The following is a 14577-nucleotide window of genomic DNA, read 5'->3' as shown; positions in this document are numbered from 1 at the left end:
GTGGTGTTGGGCTGAGTGGTGGTGTTGGGTACAGTGGTGGTGTTGGGTACAGTGGTGGTGTTGGGCACAGTTGGGGGGTACAGTTGTGGTGTTGGGGCAAGGTGGTGTTGGGTTCAGGTGGTGGTGGTGTTGGGTACAGCTGTGGTGTTGGGCACAGTGGTGTTGGTTGGCACAGTGGTGGTGTTGGGTACAGTGGTGTTGGGCACAGTGGTGGTGTTGGGTACAGTGGTGGTGTTGGGGCACAGTGGCAGGGACAGTGGTGGTGTTGGTACAGCAGTGGTTGGGCACAGTGGTGGTGTTGGGCACAGCTGTGGTGTTACAGTGGTGGTGTTGACAGCGGTGGTGTTTGGTACAGTGGTGGTGTTGGGCACAGCTGTGGTGTTGGGTACAGTGGTGGTGTTGGGTACAGCGGTGGTGTTGGGTACAGTGGTGGTGTTAAGTACAGTGTGGGCAGCTGTGGTGTTGACAGCGGTGGTGTTGGGCACATAGTGGTGTTGGGCACAGTGGTGGTTGTTACAGTGGTGTTGGCAACAGCGTGGTGTTAAACAGTGGTGGTGTTGGGTACAGTGGTGGTGTTGGGTACAGCTGTGGTAAACAGTGGTGGTGTTGGCACAGCGGTGGTGTGTGGGTACAGTAGTGGTGTTGGGTACAGTGGTGTGTTGGGTACATGGTGGTGTTGGAGCTGTGGTGTTGTGGTGGTGTTGGGTGCAGGGTGTTGGGTACAGTGGTGGTGTTGGGTACAGCAGTGGTGTTGGGTACATGTGTTGGTGGTGGTGTTGGGTACATGGTGTTGGGCACAGCGGTGGTGTTGGGCACAGCGGTGGTGAGGGACAGCTGTGGTGTTGGGTACAGTGGTGGTGTTGGGCACAGCCATGGTGTTGGGGTACAGCGGTGGTGTTGGGGCAGCAGTGGTGTTGGGTACAGCTGTGGTGTTGTACAGCGGTGGTGTGGTACAGCTGTGGTGTTGGGTACAGTGGTGGTGTTGTGGGGAAGGGGTACAGCTGTGGTGTTGGGTACAGCGGTGGTGTTGGGTACAGTGGTGGTGTTGGGTACAGCTGTGGTGTTGGGCACAGTGGTGGTGTTGGGGTACAGTACAGCTGTGGTGTTGATACTGGTGGTGTTGGGTACAGTTTTAAGGCACAGTGTGGATGGTAGTGTTGACGTACAGTGGTATGGTAAAATGTAACACAGCCGTAAATAAACACTATAATATTACCACGTTACAAAGTTAATAAGAAAATTATCTTTATTCGTACAGGTAAATTGAAAGTGTGTAATTATATTTTATTGATGAAAGCAAAATTGATCAACTATGTCCTGAGAAAATAAAGTTTATTTTTTTTTTCTTATTACTATTGCCGTTATTATTATTATTATTATTATTATTATTATTATTATTATTATTATTATTATTATTATTATTATTATTATTATTGTTATTATTATTATTATTATTATTATTATTATTATTATTATTATTATTGTTATTATTATTATTATTATTATTATTATTATTATTATTATTATTATTATTATTATTATTATTATTATTAGTGTATGCAATGACTATCTTTAATGAGAGGTGATCGTAGGCCTAGCGTCATAACTCTTGCTGGATATTGGTAAGACTTGCTTGCTTGAAGGTTGACCACACGATTGGTAACAATAAGCAGGGCTACCAACTGTCATTATTGTATTATTAACTGTCTCGTGTATATAATTAGTTATATTTACTAGTTATAATATTCTCGTGTTTGTTTAATTTAAAACCGATAAATGACTAGATAGGAAATGTGATAAAATGGGCAAAATAAAGGAATAATGAATTGGCTATAATTTGGGGTTAGGTTGGCAGGCATGGGCGAAGTGCGGCGGCTCCGGGTCAGAGGGTAAACAGGTAATCAACAGGTAATTAATCAGTTACAGGTAATTACAGGTTGCGGACGCTATGATCCCTGACGCCCAGCTGGTGAGGGGGTTAGAGCGAGGGAGGGCCTGGGGTGGGGGAGGGAGAAGGAGGGGCCTGGGGAGGAGGGGAGGGAGGGGGAGGTGCCTGGGGATGGAGGTGAGGGGAGGGAGGGGCCTGGGATGGAGGTGAGGGGGGAAGGAGGGGCCTGGGATGGAGGTGAGGAGGGAGGGGCCTGGGGATGTAGGTGAGGGGAGGGAGGCCTGGAGGAGGAGGAGGAGGATGTACTTAGTTGGGGTGGTGAGGGAGGGAGACCGTAGGGGAGGAGAGGATGTGAATTTAGTGAGGGTGGGGAAGGAGAATAAGATGAGGTGTTAGAGGAGGAGAAGGAAGAAGGGGGAGGAGGAGGGAAGGGGAGGAGGAGGAAGGGAAGGAGGATGAAGTAGAGGAAGACAGAAGGGAAGGCTGGGAAGAAGAACGGTATAGACAGAGAGTGAAAGAATTGGTCAGGAGAAAAGTGCAATTTGATGCTCTGAAAGTAGGAGCAGGAGGCGAGAGGTGGTGATGGTAAAGGGGAAGTGGCAATAAGTGGTTACAAAGGGGTGAAAGTGGTGGTAAGTGAAGGGATATAGAATTTAGTGTGTGTGTGTGTGTGTGTGTGTGTGTGTGTGTGTGTGTGGTTCTATCCTTCTTTCATCTCTTCTTCTCTCCCTCCCTATTCCATCTCTTTTCTCCCCCTCCATCCCCTTACCTGCACCACCCCTTCCTCTTCCTCTCTCTCTCAACCCTTCCCTCTCCTTCCTCTGTCTCCTCCTCTCCTCTTCCACCTTCCCTTACTCTCACACCTCCTCCTCCCCCTCCCCTTCTCCCCCCCCTCCCCCTCTCCCCTCCTCCCCCTTCCTCCTCTTCCCTCCACCCTCCTCTTCCCCCCCCCCTCCTCTCTCCCACCCTCCTCTTCCCTCCCACCCTCCCTCTTCCCCCTCCTACCCCTCCCTCCCTCCCCCCTCCCTCTCCTCCCCCCCCCTTCCCCCCCTCCCCTTCCTCCCCCTCCTCTTCCTCCACCCCCCTCCTCTTCTCCCCTCCTCTTCCCCCCTCTTCCTTCCTTCCCTCCCCCCTTCCCTCCTCTTCCTCCCCTTCCCTCCCCTCCTCCTCCTTCCTCCCTCCCCTCCCCACAACAAAGTAGAGCCAAAATATTACTCCAAATTATCAGTTTCGCAAAGAACGATGTTTGGGAACTGTCTGCATACATGGGTGAGAGAGAGAGAGGGAGAGAGAGGAGAGAGAGAGAGAGAGAGAGAGAGAGAGAGAGAGCAGGTTCAGAGCTCAGGTGGAGTCATCATTACACACTGGCCTGAATTGTGGACTGCAGTGAGTAGTGTTGGCACCCTCTCACGAGCCTCACCTCCCGCCCTCGCTCCTCCTCCTCCTCCTCCTCCTCTTCTTTCTTCCTTTTCTTTTTCTTTTCATTTTGTTTTCCTTCTGTTGGCTCTCTCTCTCTCTCTCTCTCTCTCACACCATAAATATATATAAGTTACTATTTACCGTGGTATATATGCTTAATATTCATGTGTGTATCACTTAACATGTATAACAAAGTACATGTCACTGGTGGTCTTTCCTTATCATTAAATTATAGAATCTATTCAAGATTTATTATGTATGTAAAGTGAAGGTGATGTTAATCTCCTGGATACCGGAAGATCTCCACCTTCCTTATCTCCCTCCCCCCTCCCCCTTCCCCCCCTTCCCTCCCTTCCTCCCTCCCTCCCCCCTCCCTCCCCTCCCCTCCCCCCTCCCCTCCCTCCTTCTTCTCCCTTTTCTTCTTCCCTTCCTCCTCCATTTCTTCTCATCCGCCTTCCTTTTCATCCTCCTTTCCTTCTTTAGTCCCTTCACTCCATCCACCCCCCCCATCCTCCCTCCTTCCGCCCTTTCCTCCCTCCCTTCTTCCTCTCCTTCCTCCTTCCTTCACCTCCGGCTTCCAATGTTACCTGTACACCGTCAGGTATAGCAGGTGTTCCCACGTCCCTCCTCGCTACAGGGGTTCAGACCTCCGGGTACAGCTTCACAGCAGCTGTACCCCTTATATGACAGGTGTTGTCTCAGTACAGGTGTTAAAGCACATCTGAAACAACAATAACAAGAAATATCTTACTCTAACAACACCATCAGTCAAGTCAGGAGAGTCTAGCATTTATTGATGTCTCGAATCCACATCCTCAGGTGAACCAGAGGAACCAGGTAACTCCACTCAGCCAGTTCATATGTAAATTAGTAGCCAGGTTATGGTCAGTTTAGTTTTAATTGTTCTTTATAATCTATTTTTCTGATGATTAATTTATTGTTTATTATTATTATTTTGTGTTGATTTATTTATTTTGTTTGTTTTTGTTTATTGGTTTATGTATTTATTTATTTGTTCTTATTTCGGGGGAAGGGCCAGGAGGTGAGACGGGGGGAAGAAGGTGTTCTTACAACATTGCACGTGAATAGTGATGGATATAGTCGTGTGTGTGTGTGTGTGTGGGTGTGTGTGTGTGTGTGTGTGTGTGTGTGTGTGTGTGTGTGTGTGTGTGTGTGGATGAAGCAGTCTAGCTGGAGGTGTGAATAATAATAATAATAATTAACGGTTTATTGAAGAGCATGCCAGCCAGAAGGCTGAAAATATACAGTTACATATTGGAATGGGTCTCTTGATTGACAATAAGATCATACTTCAAGGCATTTCAACATAGTAACAGTGCAAAATATAAAATTGACTGGGAGGAACACGCTGTTGATTACGAGATGTTGATCATTTTACAATGGTTGGGACTGGCTGTCTTATAGCGATCAGTACGTGCTCGTATGGGCTGGATGCGGTTGTGGTGTCGAACAGCAAATGACGGACGAGGATCTCGGTGTAAGCAAGAGCCGGTGGGAGGATGGTGCAGAAGCTTCTCCCAAATTGCAGATGTGTCATTGTGTGTGTGTGTGTGTGTGTGTGTGTGTGTGTGTGTGTGTGTGTGTGTGTGTGTGTGTGTGTGTGTGTGTGTGTGTGTGTGTGTGTGTGTGTGTGTGTGTGTGTGTGTGTGTGTGTGTGTGTGTGTGTGTGTATAATAAATAATAATAATAATTAACGGTTTATTGAAAGAGCTTACAGCCAGAAGGCTGAAAATATACAGTTACATATTTGGGGAATGGGTTACGAATTACAAATAATATAAAATGACATAAGTGACAAATAAGACATATAGTAACTTAGATGGGGATCAGCTCAAACTACAGTTCATTTCAACATAGTGACAGTGTAGGGAGTGTTTACTGGGAGTGAACACGCTGGTTGATTACGAGATGTTGATCATTTTTACAATGGTTGGGACTGGGCTGTTCTTATAGCGATCAGTACGTGCTCGTATGGGCTGGATGCGGTTGTGGTGTCAAACAGCAAATCACGGACGAGGGATCTCGGGTGTAAGCAGGAGCCGGTGGGAGGATGGTGCAGAAGCTTCTCCCCAAATTTGCAGATGAGGTCATTGTGTGTGTGTGTGTGTCTGTCTGTCTGTGAGTATGTTCGGTTATTTTATTTTTCTTATGCCTTAGTAATGGGTGTCGTTGTAAGCGCCATTCTCGGCGACCGACACAATCTCGTTCATCAGGAGTCTTGTTGATATTCTGTTCATGTTTTTCTCATTCTTCTCCGCCTCGTCTTCTTCTTCCTCCTCTTCGCCGCTTGTCTCTTCTTCCCCGTATTCTCTCTCTTTCTGTCTCACACACACACACACACGTTCTCTCTCTCTCTCTCCTTTACCAGTTCCTAATCAAGTGTAATATATTCGAATCACCTCAAGAGCCAATCCCGCGCTAGGCCTTTAAACAATCATGGCGAGAGAGAGAGAGAGAGAGAGAGAGAGAGAGAGAGAGAGAGAGAGAGACTGTTAAAAGGTCAGCCAATCTATCAATCAATATACCACGAGAGAAGTCAGCGGGCACATAATCATCTTGCAGAAACCTTCACCATCATCATCACCATCACAATCATCTGCCGGACAATCATCACTATCATCAGGTCGATTTATCTGCCCTCCGTCTCTGAGCCCAAGTTTTTATGGTTATCTAAATTAAATCTATGAAAAGGTTTGTCCGTGGTGCTATCATGCCATCGGCCGCGGGGTCTACAACCAAACGCTAGCATTTTCCCTACCACTTACGTACTCTTCCCGTATGTTTTGAACCGTGTCTGTTGTGAGCCTGATCCCACGATTACACTTTTAAGTTTGTGGTTTAACTATTCACTGCTTCCACTCGGAGTACCGGCAGGAACGCGTCATGGTAGAGATTGGAGACTTCGTTAGCCAAAAAGGAGGAGTTTCCGCGCCAAGACAAAAAAAAAAATGCCGGGAAAATTGATAAACAAAGTGTGATTTTTGGCGAGTCTTGGGTACTTACTCTTACATCTTGTCTCGTCTCCTAACACCACTCTGGTATAGGGTCGCTTATCACCGCTGTAATCTCCACTTAATAAACCCAGACTAAGTAACCAATTCCTTCTATACACCACTGCTTAACCTGGATATAGAATGGTGGGAAGGATTGTAACTCGACTCTACTGATATCGTTCACAAATCATTCCCGTGTTATTTTTTTTAGTGAACTCGTTCATAAGATTGTGATGATTTAATTTCATGAAGGAGACACAATGATATAGTTGGTTATTAGTGTAATTACTGGCTATCGTAGGTTATGTGTTCACCTGCTTAATGTAAGTGGGACTTGGATCAGGTTATTATCAAGTGATAATTTAGTGGCTGATCGCTGCCCCCCCCTCACCACCCCTCCCTACCACACCCCACCCCTCCCTACCTCACCCCTCACCCCACCACTCACCCCACCACTCCACCCCTCACCCCCCACCCCACCTCATATGTTCTAAAACCAGCCGTAATTCAGGCCGCTGTATGTGAGATAGGAAATAACTCTTTATCACCTGCGGCTTATCGCATCTTATCTCTTTATGGGTAATTCCTCTCACTGGTCTTATCAACAGTGTTCTTATACATGTTGAATTGTGATGAGATAGAAAGTCTCCAATGTTGTTGATCTGTTGTGCAATGGAGGTTTTTAATATTCTTGCACATGCTCTTGGCTCTCTGTTGCAAGTGAGGTTTAAAGTTTTTTTTTTCATATTAAACAGCCGTATAGTTAAGTAGGTTTTAATGTTTTACCTTTTAAATCAATGTTGATGAAAATTCAGGTGTTTTATGCACTTGTGTTACGATGGGAAGATTGTTTTGCAACGAGGCGTGATTATTCTTAAACGTGTATTAACTTATATTGCAATTGATAGGTTCGTCTTATTATTGCACCTGTTGACCTGTGTTGCAGATGAGCAGTTCTCTTGTATTTATAAATGATTAATTGACGTAAGATTGATAGACTTTATTGTTCTTTCTTTTGGTATTAAACTTGATGACCTGAATTACGTTTCTAGTGATTGACGCTCGAGATAACGTGAATGAAATGACTGTTCAATTAAAGCAAGTGACTTTCTCAACGAGGTATTAAGGTTGGTGTGTGTGTGTGTGTTTGGAGGGCACCCTGGATAAGTAAGTTGGTGGTCTTGGGGAGCTACAGTATCCCTCCCTCCCTCCCTTCCACAGGTTACATACACAACGAGAGAGAGACAGTGGACAACCTTCCCCAAATTACCGTCCCTGTGTTTGTAAGTTACTGTCACCCAGCTGTGAAAAAATTGTGAATTTCCCTACCCATTACTTGGCTCTCGTGTGATATATATTGAATAGAAGTAAATATATTTCACACGGCATAAAATTACGTGAAAACATACGGGGATATTAAATACATTATTGGTATATTTCCTTGTCTGTATATCACTATATTTCCTCGCCTGGGCTATATATTTTGACTCGGGTGTGAAATCTATTTTTCGGAACTCTCAGATCAGTATTACCAACACGGGCTGTAAATTGAATGTGTTGCGGGTAGGTTTAGATCAGTATTACCAACACGGGCTGTAAATTGAATGTGTTGCGGGTAGGTTTAGATCAGTATTACCAACACGGGCTGTAAATTGAATGTGTTGCGGGTAGGTTTAGATCAGTATTACCAACACGGGCTGTAAATTGAATGTGTTGCGGGTAGGTTTAGATCAGTATTACCAACACGGGCTGTAAATTGAATGTGTTGCGGGTAGGTTTAGATCAGTATTACCAACACGGGCTGCTAATGACACGTCCACAAGGTGTTGTTTTGTCGCCCTTAGCTCTTATTGCGAGCCTTCACAACCTGTTTTTATGACAACCGTAAACTCTTAAGCTTGATTTCATAAGTTGTAAATTAATGTTAACAGGTGATCTTATCTTTCTCTCTCTCTCTCTCTCTCTCTCTCTCTCTCTCTCTCTCTCTCTGTGTTACCTCTCCGTTTCCCCATCTCCCAACCAGTTGCCTTCCTCCTTCCCTTTCCCCCACCTTCTCTCCTACCCCTCTCCAACCTCCCCCTCCCAACCTACCCCTCCCCCATCCACATCCACCTCACTGCACTCCCCTACCTACCTTCCTTCTCTCTCTCTCTCTCTCTCTCTCTCTCTCTCTCTCTCTCTCTCTCTCTCTCTCTCTCTCTCTCTATTCCTCCCTCGTATATTCACATCACATTCGTTGGTAATTGACGAGGCCTCTATTCCTGCTTCACTGCCGGGTTGCCGGTGGACGAGTATAACCACCCCTTATCACTAGCATATCTGGGGGTATATCTGGGGGTAGATCTCTGGGTATAATGTTGAGAGGAAAAAGATGATGAGTGGGTTGGTTTATCTCGCTTCCATCTGATGCTGAGGTGATATCTGCCCTGACCGGTGAGGGCAGATGAGAGCTGGGGTGGTGGTAAGAGGGAAGAGGTGACGTGATGTGGTGGGGAAGGGGAGACACTGAGAGGGAAGAATGACGTGATGGTGGGGAAGGGAGACACTGGGGAGAGGAGGAATGGGGGAGAGAGTTGTTGTGATGAGGGAGGGAAGGGGAGTGGTTTGTGAGTGAGAGGGGGAAGGAGATGAGACATGTGGTGGGATGGAAGATGGGAGAGGGTGGGAAGGGAGGAAAGAGGGAGAAAGAGCCAGTGAGAGACAGTTGAGGATGCGATGATGTGGCTGGAAGGAGGACAGTGAAGGAAGAGGTAAGGGAAAGGGAGGAGCAGGAAGAGAAGAGGAACCAACTAATAGAAAAGGTGAGAGAAGATATGAAAAGAAGACTAGAGGGTGAGAAGAGGGAGAGGAATAGGAGGTGAATCAAGGAGTGGATGGAAAGATGGAATAAGAAAAGGAAAGGTAACGAAGAACGAAGTCAGTAGATTGTAAAGTAGCAAGGAAGAGATCAAGGAGGGGAGAGGAGAAGTAATTGTATGGTATAGGAGGTGAGGTGTGAGAGAGGTGGAGGGTGAGAGCCGTGTTATGTGTGGTGGGGTGTGAAGGAGGAGGAGGAGGAGGGAGGAGGAGGAGGAGGAGGAGGAGGAGGAGGAGGAGGAGGAGGAGGCAGTGTTGTTGATGGAGGACGTCAGAGATTTAAATAATAATAACAACACCAACACCACTACCTCTACTACCACCAACACCACTACCAAACACCACTACCACAGCTACCACACCAACACCACACCCATCACCACCACCACCACTACCACCAACCACCACCACCACCACCACCAACCACCACCACCACCAACACCACCACCACCAACCACCACTACCACCACCACCACCACTACCACCAACACCAACACCACCACTACCACCACCAACACCACTACCACCCACCAACACCACTACCACCACACCTCCAACACCACACCAACACACCACCCACCACACACCAACAACACCACCACCAACACCACCAACAACACCACCACAACACCAACAACCAACACCACCACCACCACACCAACACCACCACCACACCACCACCAACAACACTACCACCACCACCACCACCACCAACACCACCCACCACCACACCACCACCCACCACACCACCAACACCACCACCACCACCACCACCACCACCACCACCAACAACACACCACCACCACCACCACCACCACCACCACCACCACCACCAACACCACCACCAACACCAACCACACCACCAACACACCACACCACCACCACACACCACCACCACCAACACCACCAACACCACCACCACCACCACCACCACCAACAACACCACCACCACCACCACCAACACAACAACACCCACCACACCACCACCAACAACACACCACCACACCACCAACACCACCCACCAACACCACCACCACCACCACCACACCACCACCACCACCACACACCAACAACACCACTACCACCAACACCACCACCACCAACACCACCACCACCAACCACCACCAACAACAACAACACCACCACACCCCACCAACAACAACAACACCACCACTACCACCAACACCACCACCACCAACAACACCACCACCACCAACACCACCACCAACAACACCACCACCACCAACACCACCACCAACAACAACACCACCACCACCACTACCACCGACACCACTACCACCACCAACAACACCACTACCACCAACACCACCAAGTAGACTAGTGCAAATAGGCACTAGTCGATCCATAGTTTACCATGATGAGATGTATCAAATAAAACATGTATATGGAGCAAGTAACAAGATCACTAGATTACAAGATGTTGTAACCGCTAGATTAAGGTTCCTCAAGCAGATGTAAACGAGACTAAATGTAAAGTGTGTGGCCAGACATATGGCCACACGCTTGAACACTACGTCCTCGACTGTGTGAAGATAGAACCTTTTAGGGACAGGTCCAAGCACACTGTGTGTGAAATGGCACAACACTTCATCTCTAATGGCAAGATAGCCGACATATTAAGATTGTATCCACTTTTTTGCACTTAGTAACTATATCAGTTCTCATGTACAGAACCAAATACACAATGTGCTTGAATACCTCCCACGCAAATGTGAATAACAAAGTGTGAGGCCAGACATACTGCCTCACACGCCTGTACTCACGCATTTGTGAATAAGTTACCCTTTATGTATAGAACTAAACAAATAATGTAATTGAAATACTGTGTAACATTCAGTGCCATAATATCTTGACAACGCGGGTTAATTATTATGACCCTTTATAAACTCAACTCTGTAATCCTTTTGCGCTACCGCTCACAGGATGAGTGTGGGGTGCACAATAAAGTAGCCGCTGTAAGTGTCAAAATCAAAATCAACCACCACCACCACTACCACCACCACTAACAATAACAACCAAAGTATAACTCACACAACGCAACAAAAATAAACTAATAAGGTTGTTAACAAACAGGTGACACAGGTCTGGTCCACACACACACACACACACACACACACACCATCTAAGCATCATTATCCAGATCTATAATCCCTCTATACCAAGTTGCTGCTGATTTAAAAGACGATAATTATATAACCAGAATTATACTAATGGATTATGTTACTTAATTAATTATACTCTGAAGTGATTATTAGGCATTGTGGTGGAGGAGGAGGAGGAGGAGGATGGATAAGAATGATGGATGTTGGTGGATAAGGATGATGGATGTGGAGGATGGAGGATTTGGATGATAAGGATGAGGCTGGCGGTCAGTGCGGTTACAGTATAATTTGGGCTTATAACCACATTAACACCTTCACTGGTTAAAGGTCTTGCTAACCAGTCTCATATAGTATGGTCAATGGTTTCTTATTTAACCAGTGATTGTCATGGTTGGATCAAGAACTGGCTTAAGGGTAATGGTACCATACAAACTCGTGTGTTATGGTAAATGGTTAATATGGTTCAGTGAGGGGGGGGGGTGGTGGCAGGTGGGGCAACAAGGCTTGATAGTTATCTTAACATTAACACACTATACTTAACCTTCTCAGTGTCTAGTATAAGGCATTTCCTTAACTCTCTTGGTATTTCCTCTCTCTCTCTCTCTCTCTCTCTCTCTCTGTGTGTGTGTGTGTGTGTTTAAAAGTCTCTGTCTCCTCCCCTCTTTGTTGCATTTCACTATTCCCTCATTTATCTCTCTCTCTCTCTCTCTCTCTCTCTGTTCCTCCATCCCTTTCTCACCTTTTCTCATCCACCCTTTCTTTCCCTCCCATCTCATCTGTTTTCATTACTGTATTTTCTCTCTTCTTCTTCCCACTCTCCACCTCTCTCCATCCACCCATCATCACCTCTCTCCCATCCACCCCATCATCACCTCTCTCCCATCCACCCCCATCATCACCTCTCTCCCATCCACCCCATCATCACCTCTCTCCCTCCACCCCATCATCACCTCTCTCCCATCCACCCCATCATCACCTCTCTCCCATCCACCCCATCATCACCTCTCTCCCATCCACCCCATCATCACCTCTCCCATCACCCCATCACCTCTCTCCCCATCCACCCCATCATCACCTCTCTCCCATCCACCCCATCATCACCTCTCTCCCATCCACCCATCATCACCTCTCCCTTCCCTCACTGTTTGATCTTCCTCCTCTCATTGTTTATTGTTTTGATTAAAGTAAATATTATTTTTATCTTTATTATTTGCCTCCTCGTTAATCATTCTCTCCTCTCCTCCTCTCTCTCTCTCTCTCTCTCTCTCTCTCTCTCTCTCTCCTCTCTCTCTCTCTCTCTCTCTCTCTCTCTCCTCTATTTGCTCCTTCCCTTTCCTTCTCCCCACATATTTTTACCATAACCACCATCACCATCAATCACCATCCTCACCACCACTTACCGCCACCACTCACCATCATTCACCATCACCACTACCGCCACTGCCACCACCACTATCAGCATCACCACCACCACTAGTAACCACTCCGTGTAAAACCAAATAGTTATTGAGACACATTTTCTCCAACCACCGTTTAGCCTCCCTGACACCCCCCGCCCTGTACCACTTTACCACTTAACTCTACTTCCCCTGACCACCACAGTCTAATCACCCATCGCCACTACTACCCCTGGCTGTACACCACACTACCACTACCACTACTCCTTCAGCACCACTAACCCATCACCCAGCCACCTACCACTACTTCCCACCCAGCCACCTACCACTACTTCCACCCACACCACCACTCCCACCCACCACCTTCCCACAAACCCCCACTTCCCACCCAGCCAACTTCCCACCCACCACCACTCACCCAACCTACCACTACTTCCCACCCACCACCTTCCCTACCCACCCAGCCACCTTCCCTACTTCCCACCCAGCCACCTACTACTTCCCACCCAGCCACCTTCCCCTACTTCCCACCCAACCACCCTACTTCACAGCCACCTACCTACTTCCCACCCAGCCACCTACCACTACTTCCCACAGCCACCTTCCCCTACTTCCCACCCAGCCACCTTCCCCACTTCCCACCCAGCCACTTCCACTACTTCCCACCCAGCCACCTTCCCCCACTTCCCACCCAGCCACCTTCCCCCACTTCCCACCCAGCCACCTACCACTACTTCCCACCAGCCACCTTCCCCCACTTCACCAGCCACCTTCCCCACTTCCCACCCAGCCACCTACCACTAATTCCCACCCAGCACCTTCCCTACTTCCCACCAGTAGATGATTAGTAAGTGCACGTGGGGGGGTTAATGGCTTATTTAAAGTCTGTACAAGAAGGTGAAGTGGTCGAGGTGAAGTAGCCATATAGGGAGGTGGAGTGGGGGAAATGGTGGTTGTTCAGTGGCGAAACAGGCAGGTGAAGTGGTGGTAACGCGATATGTGGTGATAAGGAGGTGAAGTAGTGATGAGGGGGTAGTGTCTTGGAGTATAGGGGTCGTGGTAAGGTTAAGTGGCAAGTAGAGGTGAAATTAGTGATGTGGACTAGTGGTGGATGTAGTGATGAAGAGACTCGGTGGTGACATGAATTAAGATGAAAAAGTTATATATTTTGGAAACTTTTGTACATGAGGCAAAATAACGTTAATATTAAAGGAAAACTAATTTACCAATATAAAGTTCCAACTATTTCATCATTTACCTCAAAACACGAGTTAAATCACTGTTAACACGAGGCATTAACTCAAATTAACATATCTTTAGTAATCTGGTTTAATGCCGCGGTGATTCTTCGAGGAGTTTGGTGAGTGAGAAGATTTAAGATATATTAGCGATTAAAAACTCCTTGGTATGTGGCTCTTAAGTACAGGAGTATTAAACTAACTCAGTCCTCAAGGGTTAAAATTGACTCTTGCGTCTTTGATTTGTTTTGATTCATGCGATAGTCGAGTTATTAGAGACATAAAGGTGAAGTGGTAGAGGAATTAAGTAGTATTTAAAGGTAATTTGATAACGTTAAGTGGCAAGGTGAAGTAGTGATTTGTTATTAAGATACGTGGAAAATAATGATAAAGGTGTAATAATTATACAGTGTAGTCTCTTCCTCGTTATGTATGTATTTATGTATGTATGAAAGTATGTATGTATGTATGTATGTATGTATGTACAGAAGAAGGAAAGACGCAACTAGATCCAAAACTCTTCCCTTTCCTTCTTATCCCTACCCTTTCACTCTACTCCTTCCTCTTCCATTCATCCCTTTCTCCCCTTCCCCTCCCTTTTCCTCCCCAAACTTCAATAGATAGACAAAACTGGTTCCTCAA

The sequence above is a fragment of the Homarus americanus genome, unplaced genomic scaffold, assembly GCF_018991925.1.
Source record: "Homarus americanus isolate GMGI-L3 unplaced genomic scaffold, GMGI_Hamer_2.0 scaffold10373, whole genome shotgun sequence".
In the NCBI taxonomy this organism is placed as follows: domain Eukaryota; kingdom Metazoa; phylum Arthropoda; class Malacostraca; order Decapoda; family Nephropidae; genus Homarus; species Homarus americanus.
The sequence above is the reverse complement of the archived record's forward strand: the minus strand, read 5'-3'. Positions refer to the sequence as shown.